Source organism: Sinohyriopsis cumingii, chromosome 5 (genome assembly GCF_028554795.1).
Source record: "Sinohyriopsis cumingii isolate HCF-2022 chromosome 5, ASM2855479v2, whole genome shotgun sequence".
Classification (NCBI taxonomy): Eukaryota; Metazoa; Mollusca; class Bivalvia; order Unionida; family Unionidae; genus Sinohyriopsis; species Sinohyriopsis cumingii.
This window is the reverse complement of record NC_142965.1, coordinates 1624297-1638561: the sequence shown is the minus strand read 5'-3', so window position 1 is coordinate 1638561 and position 14265 is coordinate 1624297. Positions and strand designations below refer to the sequence as shown.

Here is a 14265-nt window from a genome sequence, read left to right as displayed (position 1 = left end):
CATCTGCTGAGTGGTAAAATGTGCTGAACAAATGATCGTTTTAGCCGTGCTGATATTGACAGTGAGGAAATTCAGTGGCTGAAAAACCTCCAGATGTACATGTTGTCATTGCAAGAGTACATCTGAAGAACACGACCCAATAGCTTGGCGGCAAGTTCAAAGGCTTGACTATCTGCAGAGTGGTGGGAAAATGTAATAATGACTGAATTCAGAAGCAGAAAGACCCAGTGATGTACTTTTGTGCAAGAGTACATAAAATGAACAATTTTACCTTTCATTATTGTGTTCATTTCCAAGTGTAGCCGAATAAGCAGTGCATCCGACCTCGATATCAAGACATGTTGAGAGTTAGACAAAATGCTGTTTACAAATTTGGATAAGTATTTTGGGGCAAATTGGCGAAGATTGTAATGAGCTTTAATAGTGCTAGAACTGATATTTCACATGGAACACTATGTGTGATGCTTAGCTTAGTGCATGGAATAAGACCTTTCCTTGGCCTGACATAATTCACTCTCACTCTATTGGACAAAACAAGTGCTATATGTCAGTGATGCAAAGAAGTTCGAAAATTAAACACTGTGGCAACCAATGGTTCCACTCATCTGGAAATTTAGCCACTTCAGGTATGCCCAATATGCTTAGGGGACTGCAACTTATGTTGGCGGAACGCCTATTTTTTTTTTCTCTCCAAAAATAGGAGTCCTGGACTCCTAGTTTTAAAATCCTAGTGAGTCCTCTACAGTATTATCATCAGTCGGCCATAAACATGGTCCAAAAGATAACTTTGTTTTGGATCAATTTTAATTATTTTTGCATTGGACACCATTTTCAATCGAATGCCGACACATTATTGGAACAATGCAAGGCATAAAATTGAGCTATTGGAAATTGTTGCTTAATTGTTAATGATTTGGTCCCTGCCATTGTTGATGCTGGTTATTTGAGTCCAACCGTTAAATATTTATTAGATTTTTAAATGAACACAGCATTCGTTCTGGAATAACTTTGTATCACATATCCCAGTGAAAATCTCCCAATTTTGCATCCATGGTTCAGGTTTGTCCAATTCTTAAATTACAATAACATCCTGTATTATTGGTTTGGGGATGATTTTGTAACAAAAATTCTAAAAGGAAAAGGAGAAAATAATTATCAAATTTAATCAACGAGTAAAACTCCATCTTGATATTAAAATAGATATCGGAGATGCCACACATTTACAATCTCCAGCATCTACATTTTACATTCTGTTGGTCTAATCCTAGCCCAGTACAGTTATGTGCAAAGCTGTCAGTCTTTGTGTAGATGGAAAAAATAAGAAAATATAAAGATGTATGCTTTCTTTTGGACAGTTTTTTCCTACTGTATCAATGATTGTTGTTCTCGGATTTAACGCCATTCCTCAGTGCAATGTATAGCGGCTAGTGTAAGTGGTGCAGGAAAGAACACCGGAAAACTCCATAAGAGCCAGAGGAAGATACTAGCAGCTTACTCATATCCACATTGGCTGAACCAGAGACTCAAACTCATGTGGAAGAGGTGAGATTGCAGTGAAGGAGAGCACTTTAGACCACTTGGCCCCCTGTAGGTGTGGGTGAAATGGTTAATAAAGTAACTGATCTTATTTTACTACATCAGCATAGTACAGATGATAGCAAGAAAAATTTAGGTGAAAAACAAAGCATACAATAGACGCATCTACACAAATGAAACCCAGCCGCTGTCCATCATGTTATATACACAAGAGGGTAGTTAATGTGTATTGGGCATATACAGAGATATCTAAAGGATTTGCTAAGTACACATTAATATTGGAAGCAACAAATCTGAACACCAAAGGTACAATTATAATTCCTATTAGTACTTTTTATATATATTTCAAACAGTATACTTTGGCTGGAAATCCAGACAAGACAATAATTTATTATAGTAGTAAATAAGACATTGTAACAACACCCTACATGCACTTCTCACTATGGTATATGATGGTGATACTGCAAGAAGGTAATTATTGCAATTGTTTACCATCATGATGTGTAGCAGTCTTTCTTCTCATGTATTCCCATTCCTGTGGTGACACAAGAAACCAATGTATTATGAACGCTAATGTAATTCCAAATGAGGTAGTAATCAGATAAACAAATCTATCACTTCTTCAAAAATCAGCAACTGTACTTGCAAATATGTCCTCAAAGCAAACAATATAAAAATCGAAAACTTTCCCAAAATGTATACTGCCTAAAAATCTTGGCTTTTAAGTAAAATTGAATATCTTTAATGAAGCCTGATAATTTTTCCTCAATAAAAATTTATAAAACATTCTGCACTAGCACAACATTGGGTATTATTGACATTCAAGCACGAACTAAATGCACACATTACCTCTTTTCAAATGTGACACTTGCTATGAAATATGCAAGACATATCATGACGGTTGATTCTCATATTACCAAAGAAAAGTTTTTTGGCAAACTGTCTCAGGCAAATTATTAACAACAATATGATCTTCAACACCCTGCCTCTATTATTTACTTACTTAATTCATTATTTTATATGTCTATTTAATTATTCATATCTTTGCTCAATATAAAACTATTTTCCTTTATTTTGATGCTTATGTTTTTCATTCAAGAGGATTTTATTCAAAATTATGTAATTAAGCTTTGATAAGCAAAATAAAATATGAAATATTTTCCAATAATTTTCAACTATTTACAGAAATTCTGCCAGACATATTCTTCATTTACTTAAGGGGGGATGATACCACACCTACAATGGAGGGTGGGGGAACTATGCCAAATAGTAGCCAATTGGTGGAAACATAAGGTACAGAAACACATTATTTAAAACAAGCATATAATGATCACTTCTTTGACAATAAATGCCTAAGGTATCTGTATAATTAATCGTTGCGCAGCTGGTAATATTCTTGGATTCTTATCACTCACATTCAAAAAGGCCTTTGCAATTTACTCGATCACACATACGAGTGGCCGAGTGGTCTAAAGCGCTCTCCGTTACGGATCACTGCCATCTCACCTCTGTCTACGTGGGTTCGAGTCTCGGATTCGGCCAATGTGGGTATGTGAGAAAGCTTGCCAGTAGCTTCTCGAGGGTTGGTGGTTCTTTCCGGGGATTTCCCGGGTTCATCCTCCACCATCAATACTGGCCGCCATGTACAGCCTATCGTGTGCTGAAAAATGGCGTTAAACCCTACAACAACAACAACCAACAGATCTCCATCATAAAGATGCTTGTATTCAAACAATATTCTCTGTATTTAAACAGATATAGGATTGAGATTATGGATAAAAGGCTATCCTGCATGAGCTTTACTCCCATTGGGTTATTAAAAGTTGCAGGACTCTCAATAATTTCTGCAAGAACCCATTATTCTGGAGCCTGGTAGCATCTCTGTTCAAACTGATTTAGAACAATTATCAGATCTAGGCAGCAAGATAAATGACTCAAGGATGATAAACTTTATGTATTTTGTTGCTTGTGGTATCAATAATTCCTTCGTCTGATGCTGTCTTGTTTTATATTTAGCAGGAATTCACAAAGGGATGGCAGGTTGTACTACCATAAATGTACTTTAATGGACAAGAACTAATTTCATGTATTTGTTCATTATAATTCATACAGTCATTCTTCACTGGCAAGATGTCATTATGGCAGTTTGAACAGTTGGGTATTTTACCATTTTCATTTCCAGGTAGGAGAGTTCACTACAGGATCACATATTACACTGGCATCTCAATGAGGTCAAAGGTTATATTGATACTTTTGCTGTTGTTGTGGGGTTTAATGTCATTTTTCAGCATATGATAAGCTATGCATGGCAGCCAGTATTAATGGTGGAGGAAGAACCCGGGAAAACCCCAGGAAAAACCACCGACCCACAAGAAGCTATTGGCAAGCTTTCTCACATACCCATATTAGCCGAATCCTAGACTAGAACCCACGCAGACAGGTGAGATGGCAGAGATCCATAACGGAGAGCGCTTTAGACCACTCGACCAATCAGGGCCCCGATACTTTTGCTGGAAAATTTGTGCTGTTACAGAGCAAATGTTACCGAATATGTTTCATTAATACAATGGTGCTGAAAATGACATTACCATTTGTTTGTACCCCCTATCAATTTTAAAAACATAAGGATCTGGGACATATAAAGTCACAAAGCTTAGTCATTTCATTCATCAATTTATAATTTGATTGTTACTAGGTAAACAGAAACAGTATCATCTTGTTTGCATTTCAGTTGAAAGGCAAATACTAGATCTAGACAAAATAGTGACATGTACAGCGGTTCAATTAATTCGCTGTCACCATACAGTTGGGATACAGAATTTCACTGGCAACCATTAGCAGCATTTGAACCTGTCTCTAAGCATTTAGTAATGTACAATCGTGATGAAGAGTACACCAAAGTCATGTGAACTTGATCCAATTTCAACATCATTGCTGCTTGAGTGCTTAGATCCAGTAGTTAATGACATTCTCTCTGCTTTGGACAGCAGAAAGATTACAGTCCTCACTCTCCTTGATTTGTCTGCAGCATTTGACACAACAGACCAAGATATATTACTTCACCGTCTCCAGCACGTATTTGGCATTCATGATACAGCCTTACTGTGGTTAAGTGCTACTTGGACAACAGGACACAAATTGTGTCTGCAAATGGAATACACTCCAGCCCAGTTAATCTATGTTGTGGTGTTCTACAGGGCTCTGTTCTCTTCATTCTATACACTCAGCCGCTCTCAAGTGTCATAGGTCATTATCCAGCGTCTCGCGAATTGTACAATGACAACACCCAAATATACAAATCTAGCCACCCAACTGAAGTTGATGCTACCATCCAAGTTGTAGAGAGGTGCATTTCTGATGTGAAATCATGGACGACATGTAACAAGTTGCAGATGAATGATGATAAAACTGAGGCCATTCTGATCACAACACAAAGACTTTCCCATTCACATCCTTTATCACAAACAATAAATATCAGCAACACCAACATTAAACAGACAGTCAGTAAGAAACCTAGGTGATACTCTGGACAGTACTCTCACATTGCACCAAATGTCATGGACATATGCAAGGCTGCATATCTTGAGCTGAGATGCATCAGATCCATTCACAAAATGTCTTTTAGTTGATGCCACTAAAACACTTGTGTGTTCATTAGTACTTTCAAGACTAGACTATTGTAACTCAGTTCTGTCTGGTTCATTCATCTCAATATCTACTCCAGAAACTTCAAAACACAGCTGCTCAGATCATACTTCGAGTACCACAATCAAAGCACACCTACCCTCTGCTCTGTACCCTACACTGGCTATCCATTCGATCCAGAATCAAACAAAAAATTTGTTCTCTATGCTACGTTTCACTGACAGACTCCAGTCCAACATATCTATCTAACCTCACCCATGTGTACCCATCAGCAAAATACTTACACTCCTCTTCTGACAATCGCATACTCATTATTCCTAGAAGAAAACAAAGTCATATGAACAATGTTCTTTTGCATACCAGGGCCCAGCAACGTGGAATGAATTGCCCACTGAACTTAGACATAAAGACACAGTAATTCCATTCAAGAGTGCTCTTAAAACTCACTTATTTCGACTGCAAAAACAAACTTAAAGACCTAATAATGTTTCCTAACTTAAATAATTTCAGGATGTTTTTTTTTTCTAATTTCATGGTGTTTGTTTTTTGTATTCATATTATATGTATTTTATGTTATAAGTGATGTCTAATGTTGTAAAGCACTTAGAGCTTCTAAAGATTAGGTGCTATACAAAGTCCTCATTATTATTATTATTACACTTATTTAATATTCATCTTATTCATATGCTATGTCGGTTTTAAGGTTCTGTGGACCCCTGACTGCTTCTTCAAGCCTATACACTATTCCTTTTTTGCAACTTGATACACCCACCTCTAGTCAATGAGTAGTCAAAGTTTCAGGAATATCTCACACACTTGGCAACCTACATCAACACTCTTCCACTAATTTAAGTGTAATTAATATACTTACTGTGCTGTCATTATCCTGGTGGAATAAAAAATGACACAAGCAAATGGATGCATTTTCATGTTCTGTTAACACATATTTGAATCTGCTGCAATGCAACGGTAGTAGAGGTATGTTGAAGCATGTTTAAGTAGGTTCATGTAAGGGAATATGTTTCCTGAACAAAACAAAATGTTGCTTACAGTTCCAATAGGCATAATATATTTTTTATTCATTCTGTTAAAGAGTAATATTTCAACTTAATCCAATTTCAGCATTCCCAGCTTTCACCACTTTCCAGCCAACAAAATTTGAAAACACGTTCATTTCTTTTGTGTGAATTTTAATTTATTAGAGAAAAGACATCAGAGTAAGTAAAGTTTGACAAAAACATCGTAACTTTACTTTATAAAAAAGCTTCGTTATTGGTTGCCAGTTGAGTGATACTCCTGAAAATTCGACTTTTGTTACACTGTTCGTCAACATCAAAACATACTACACAGCGCAGTTAGTTAGGCAGTAAGACCCATCAGCCCCCTGAACAAAAATATCGGGTGATGTGTCTTACGTTGCATAACTACACCCACCCCCAAAGAAATAGCTTTAACGTCTGCTCATAACCTCCATTGAAAACTGTAATTTCCTTGGAAACCTACTTATATAAATATTCAATGAAGTTTTATCTGTATAAAATGATTTTTTTATCGTCAAATCCGACATACTAGCGCATCCTTCATTTGCCAAGTCTTTTTTTCTGAGTTGACGACATTGTTCGCAGCTCATTTCAACATGAGTACTTGTATTCCCTATCAACTTTTCCTGAGCATCTTTGATAGCTATCAATATAATAAAATCTCATTAAACATACTTTTCAAATACAGTGTTAAATATGGGTCTAAAAACTTGTATTTTCAGCTGAATCTTCATGGGTCTTTTCTCTCTTTCCCCTTACAAAGTTACAGATGATCTCTCACTGCGCACGCACCAAATATCCATTTCCGCTCTAGGATCCGTTTCGAAAATAAGCTATTAATTACTAATAAGATTGATTTCAACATAAACAACCTGATAAAATAATGTTAAATAAAGTTTGTAACGCTGTCTACATACTCTTTTAATGCCTATTACTCATTTGTGATACAGACAAAAGCAGCAATTGGACACTTACGTTGTCGATTACTTTTCGGGAGATTCCGGCAACAGACATGTACATTCCGATCTTAGTTCGGCCCACGAGGATTTGTTTTGATTTGTGTTGTGACACGTAAGATGACACCAGACAACAAAGAAACATATACTGTTTCACTGATCATTTTATAATTAGAACTATACGTGAAAAAATTTGCCGATTCTGTCATAATTTGCTGCATATGTACCATTTTAGCTGTTAGCTTGCTAGATTTGAGTATACAAATCAATACAATAAAATACAATGTATATCGCCAAAATCTCGATACCACCACTTGTGTGTACCAATGCCGATGGTTCTGATTTTATTGCATTTTCTGATGATTATACAAGTCGCCAGCTTAAATACCTTTGTCATAAAAATGATTCACGATTTTAAATATTGGCTTACCAGACATACCATCTAGAAAACAACGAAACATGACCTAATTTTGTAATCACTGAATAAGACATTTTTGATGTAAATTATGTCCAGACACAGAGCTTGTGAACTAGAAGTAAGCCACCAGATGCTAAAAGAAACCGCCATATTTGCGACACTCTGTCCTTAACAACATCTGCCCTATCAAAAGTAAGTAACGCTAGAGTACAAAAAGTGACTCGATAAATTACAGACCTTTCTCAATACTATATTGTGTTGGTAAAGTGTTATGTTTAAAATGTGTGTACTATCACGTACACATAAATTAATTTTCATTTCAATAAGACTTTCCTTCCCCCCCCCAAAAAAAACTAAACTAAACTGTTTTCCAGCTCAAACTTACAAAAAAGAAGACGTTTGAGTAGTGATGTGTGGTGCCATAGGCCTCTACAGGACTTAATAACATGGCTGGGGTTTACGTTATATGTCACTATTGGCCTGTACGGGAAAATCGTGTGACCATTAGTTTCAGTTAAAATTATACATTGGTTTAACAAACATGAGGGGGGGGGGGACTATGGGCCTCAAATGGTATATTGAAGGTATTTGACACTTACGGAACATTTGTAACATTGCCATTAGCGGTTGACCTAAAATGAGGTTACTTTATTAAATTGTCAGAGTATTTTAAAATGAAACAACATATGTACGTAAGAGAAACCCTGTGTTAAAATTTTACACAGGTTTCAGATGTCATGGGCGCTTTTGATTTCTGTGCAGGAGTATTATAGCTTCCTTCCTGTTGAAAAAATAACCATGTTCCTTGGGAAATGTAACGTTAAAACTGTTAGACACACGCTTTTGGAGCCTCATTGTCCTCCTCCTCCAATATTCTTTCTCCTTGTCTTCTGGGATCCAGTTCTTATCTCGCCATTTCCTCATTTCTTTCCTTGGGTCTTCATCCAGTTTCCATTTAGGCGCGAGAATGCCTTCACTTTTATTTGGCGTTCATTTTCCTTTTTTTTTCCCTTCACCTCCCATATGCTGCCTTGATTGTTTTTCCTTCATAGCTCCTTTGACGTACCCATTGACGATTTCGAGACAGGACTTCGTCTTTAAATGGTACGTGTGGAGGTAACAGTCCATCTCCTTCATCGGACCGCATCTTCGCTAGCCAAGGTTCGATATGAGTAGTATAGTGGGACGATATACGGACAATGGGAAAATACATTACAACCTACCACCACCACCACCCCCGACGATATACGGACAGATTTTTCAGACCCCACTGGGACGATATACATGGGAATATTGGGACTGTATACAGACAAGGGTTGTTGTATAGGGACAATAGGAATGGAACAGGTGGGGTGACGGTACTGAAGATTGGTAACAATATTGCAAGGGGCTGACCTTAATCGGTCCAAACAGCAAACAGTGACAGGAATTCGTGAGTAAGTTCAGTTAGTTCAGCGTGTGGTGGGTAAGTTCAGCTAGTTTAGTGGTTAGCGGGTAAGTTCAGCTAGTTCATAAACTATACCAATAAAACAGCGCTTGGCGGGTACGGCACTGAGGGGATATAGACATAGATATGTATAACACATACAACATACATACATAGGTTGGTGCACATCAATATATGACACAAACAGCTATGGTGGCGCTCACCAGATAATATGTACTTTTGAGAGAGTGACGTATGTAAGGTGAAGTAGTTCGCATTTAAAACATGCACAGTGGAGAGAATGTTTGCATACCTCTATGCTACATTAATGTAATGTGGACGATATTTCTTTTGGATATTGTACTTTTGGAAATTTTACATGATTTAAGCACACTGCTAACTAAAATGACTGCTCCCTTGTGTTAAAAAATCAGTCTGAATTAGTCTAAAGTACACTATACATGGCAGCTATTAAAATAGGGAAAATGAATTTTGCCAGACTAGACAATACCAGCTTCTGAAAGTGCAATGAATGAATTACCAAATATATAAAATGTAAAAAAAAGTTATCGGCTCTTTTTTATACAATTTACCTCTGAAGTTCAGGAAGTGAAAATGACCAAGTAGAGCTAGCACTTTTTTGAAAGGTGCACATTTGAAGTAAGGCCAAGCTGTATACTCTATAACCCATAGTACACCCATCAATCATACACCAAAATAAAGGGAATTAAAGGTTCTTTGCATTATACCTAAGATATACAAGGTCTTTTTTAAATAGCCAGTATAACCAGGGAGGAAAGCCGGGGACATTCTTTTTCTTTAAATTCCTAACCCTATGCAAAATGCAAAACTGTATAGCGCCACCTTAAAGAAAATAAAAAATGTTTGCAATTATTTTTTTTTATTTTCATATAATTATGTATGATGTTCTGAATAAAATGGTACATTCATATTGCATTTAAGCATGAAAATAAGCTAATTATGATCATTTTTCTCTTGCTTACATCATTTGCCATGAGGTATGTTTGTGTGAGTAGTGACCTTAATTATGGGGAAATTAGAAGACTTAGAATATAGGAATAGAGTCAACTTAAATTTAAAACTGTTGCAATAAGTGACAGAAATATATGGTGAAAATGTTTTTTTTTTCATTTATTTGCAATGAAATAAAAAAATAAATGAAGAGAAAGTGAATTCGCTTCTTCCATATTAAACAATAGGCAAATATTTTACACTTTGACGTTTGACCTTTATGAAGCTGATGCGTTACCTCCCTTTTCTAATTGTAAAATTCATTGTTGATATCTCAGAAATAATTCTGGCTAGTTTCATGTTCCTGTCATTCAGCATAACATTGGTTGCTATGTTTACAAAATGTAATGTGCATTCTTAAAATAGCTCACTTTTATCACGGGGGGGGGGGTAGGCTGGACTTGTTAGAGACTCTGACACTCATAAATACTGTTCTGTGGGGAAAAAGGCAGGAGAATTATTCATAAGGATTGTTTTGATGCTTGCGACTTAAATGTTTCAGCCATATAAACATAATTAAATCATAAAAAAATAATACCTACATCTTCTTTATGGTGGCGCTCACCAGATAATATGTACTTTTGAGAGAGTGACGTATGTAAGGTGAAGTAGTTCGCATTTAAAACATGCACAGTGGAGAGAATGTTTGCATACCTCTATGCTACATTAATGTAATGTGGATGATATTTCTTTTGGATATTGTACTTTTGGAAATTTTACATGATTTAAGCACACTGCTAACTAAAATGACTGCTCCCTTGTGTTAAAAAATCAGTCTGAATTAGTCTAAAGTACACTATACATAGCAGCTATTAAAATAGGGAAAATGAATTTTGCCAGACTAGACAATACCAGCTTCTGAAAGTGCAATGAATGAATTACCAAATATATAAAATGTAAAAAAAAGTTATCGGCTCTTTTTTATACAATTTACCTCTGAAGTTCAGGAAGTGAAAATGACCAAGTAGAGCTAGCACTTTTTTGAAAGGAGCACATTTGAAGTAAGGCCAAGCTGTATACTCTATAACCCATAGTACACCCATCAATCATACACCAATATAAAGGGAATTAAAGGTTCTTTGCATTATACCTAAGATATACAAGGTCTTTTTTAAATAGCCAGTATAACCAGTGAGGAAAGCCGGGGACATTCTTTTTCTTTAAATTCCTAACCCTATGCAAAATGCAAAACTGTATAGCGCCACCTATACAACCGACTAAAAATATTTAGGCAACTAGGCAAATCTTTTCGAGACATATAAGTGGCCCTGAAAAGGGCCTTTGGTATTCTTGGCAACATCATTCCGTTTACACAGAGGACATCTAAACCGTAGACGAGGACTCTCTTCAGACAGCTTTGTCTATCCACGTAAATTCTTCTTTTCCAAACGCTCGTATCAGTAGCAGCGGGGAGGGGGGGGGGGCGAATCGGACATTTTGTCCAATCGTCATTTGGCTTAATTAATACTTTCTGCACTCAGCGGATCCGGTGTCGTCAGCGCCCGGTAAAAAAAAACGACGTCGTCGTCGGGGGGTCGTCCAATCGTCATTTGGTTTAATTAATACTTTCTGCGCGCCGATCCCAGCGTCGTCAGCGTCTGGTAAAAAAGCGCGACGACCGCGTCGATGTCATTGCCCCCCCCCCCCCCCTGCTGCTAAGGGGCTATTTACAATGAAAATTATTTACAACTAACCGAATATTTGGTCAAGTCCGATACGATATCGTGTCCGAGGATCATGTAAATTTATCGTTACAAATCCATGTGGGGTCGACTGAGCATGACTAAAAAAGTTTCGAAAACCATTAAAGTCCATGTCACCGCCACACCAAGTTTGCCAGATATTTCGTAGCGTGTGTGTATCAACGCCGTTGAATACAGCAAGAATATTACAGTTGTCTCTGATTACTTTTGGAATCTGAGTGTATCGTTGAGTGACATATATCACGTCGGTGTTTTTATGCCTGCCTCTGGAAAATATCCTAGCTGGGTTTTTTTGATTGTCTAACATAACATCATCGTACACGACTAGATTGTTAACGTCGCCATCAATATCATCAATACCTGGTGCATCATTGATATCTGTAATAAACTCAATAACATTTTTTTCAGCGATCGCTGATGCATTCTCGTTAAAATCTTTCAATACCTCGTAGCATCGTTGATCATCCACGCTAGGGGCGATTAAATACAACTTATCCCACTTCATCCATCTCATTATTAAATTGAGTAACAATTGCGTCTTGCCGGATCCAGATGGTCCGATGATAATCATCCGGATCGAGTTTGGTAACGCTGCAACATGCTTAACTGGTTCTCTTGTTTTAGTCGCCGAAAAATCAATTATATTCATATCTCTATACATAAATTATGGATTTATATTGTGTGAAGTGTAGAGTGCGTACTGGCACAAATGATATGACAACCGTTACAACAAGAAATAACAGATCGGCACTTACTGGTAAGTGTGCACGATGCGGTACAAAGAAATTTAGATTTATTTCTATTAGACCCGGGGATGCTTTAAAAAAAAGCGAGGAGGTGATATTGCAGCCAAGTTATCAAAACTCCCCGGAACCCCGTGGGCAAAGTATCCAGGAGAAAAGCACCTCCCAGGATATAGCTACTGTGGCCCCGGAACACGATTAGATATCAGACTCGATGATCAAAATCAGCCCAAACCCGGTGAGTATCCAATAAACGCTATCGATAAGGCGTGTCATGCTCATGATGTTGCTTACTACAAAAGTAGCGATCTGCAACAGCGTCATATCGCGGATGTAAAATTAATTCACGCGTTAAATGCTATTCCTGATAAATCATTCAAAGAAAAATTGGCTTCATGGTTGGTAAAATCGGCTATGAAAGGTAAATTAATGATTGGAAGCGGAGCTTCTCGCGCTGGTAATTGAAAACGCTAGCGTTTATAATAACAACATGGAATCCATCTATTATTCTCCGAGAGGATACTGGAAGGAGAAGGCCGCAATTGGTAAACTCGCAAGCGCTGCAAAGGTAACAAAGGCCACTACGGCTAATTGGTTATCCAAACAGGCTATATGGCAAATTTATCTACCGCCACCTAAACAAATCAACTTTTCGCGCTTTGATGTCAGCGTACCCAATGAAGTTCATCAAGCTGATATACTATTTCTGCCGCATGACAACGGTTACAAATACGCGCTAACTGTAGTTGATGTTGCGAGTCGATACAAACAAGCGGAGCCGTTAAAAACAAAGTCAGCAACTGAAGTAGCCAATGCGTTTGAGCGGATTTACCGAAGGGGTCCTCTGCGCTGGCCAAATCTATTACAAGTTGATCCTGGTAGTGAATTTCGCGGCGCTGTTTTATCAACGCTGAAACATCATAGCGTCGCGATACGACGAGGTCATACTGCGCTACATCGTGATCAGGCAATTGTTGAACGATTCAATCGGACTCTTGCTGAACGGTTATTTGGGTATCAATACGCGAAGGAATTCATGCAAGAAAAACGATCTCATGAATGGGTCAAAAGGTTGCCAGGCGTAATTGCAGCGTTAAATAACGAGATTACCCGAGCAATCAACATGAAGCCCAGCGACGCGATTAAAAAAAAGTATATACCCGGAAGATCAAAAATAGATAGCGTTTCCAAGCCGATTCTCGGCGATGTCACTGTTAGATATCTGTATGAACCAGGAGAGCTTGAAGGCGGTAAAAAAAGAGCTACTGATCCTATTTGGAGTGTTACCACACATAACATATCAACGATAACACGATCAACTGGTAGACCACCGATCTATAGACTGGATTCAACTGCCCCACAGCGGGGGTTTACACGCGAGCAACTACAAGTGATACCTGACGATACTCAATTGCCCCCGCGTGGTCTTAACTAGCGCCGTTGCGTCTATTGCACTCAAGACAGGTCAACCTCACATTGTTTTTGACATGACCGAGACTGTTATCGATCCTGTCCACGGTAAATTGGCGAGCGTCTTTATCCGAATAACGCCAGCGCATTACACAATTGCAACTCGCGCAGTGATTATTCTGTTGTTGTCGTAACGCAATTATTAATTCGGCATCAATATCAAAACGCCGCTGTTTTTTTTTATCCTGTTGGCGGTAACCCGAGAGTTTTCTATCAATGACGCTTGCATCGATGATGTCATCGTTGTCACTGGCTTCGTCAATAACAATTCTTCGAAGCTGATTTATCCTCCGTAC

The 14265-nt window shown here is 37.7% G+C and overlaps 1 protein-coding gene across 3 annotated transcripts in view; it reads right to left on the bottom strand.

Moving 5' to 3' along the window:
- The window catches only part of LOC149798521 (E3 ubiquitin-protein ligase TRIP12-like), a 165863-nt gene extending 158652 nt beyond the window's left edge, over nt 1-7211 (bottom strand). For 2 of the 3 annotated variants that reach the window (XM_089957327.1, XM_089957329.1), the window contains exon 1: nt 6897-7012. The gene's annotated coding sequence lies outside the window, so the exon portion shown is untranslated. Of the gene's footprint in view, nt 1-6896; nt 7013-7196 lie in introns of those variants that run through there. The other variant, XM_089957328.1, reaches the window with a different exon arrangement.
- Between the last annotated feature and the right edge of the window lie 7054 nt (nt 7212-14265).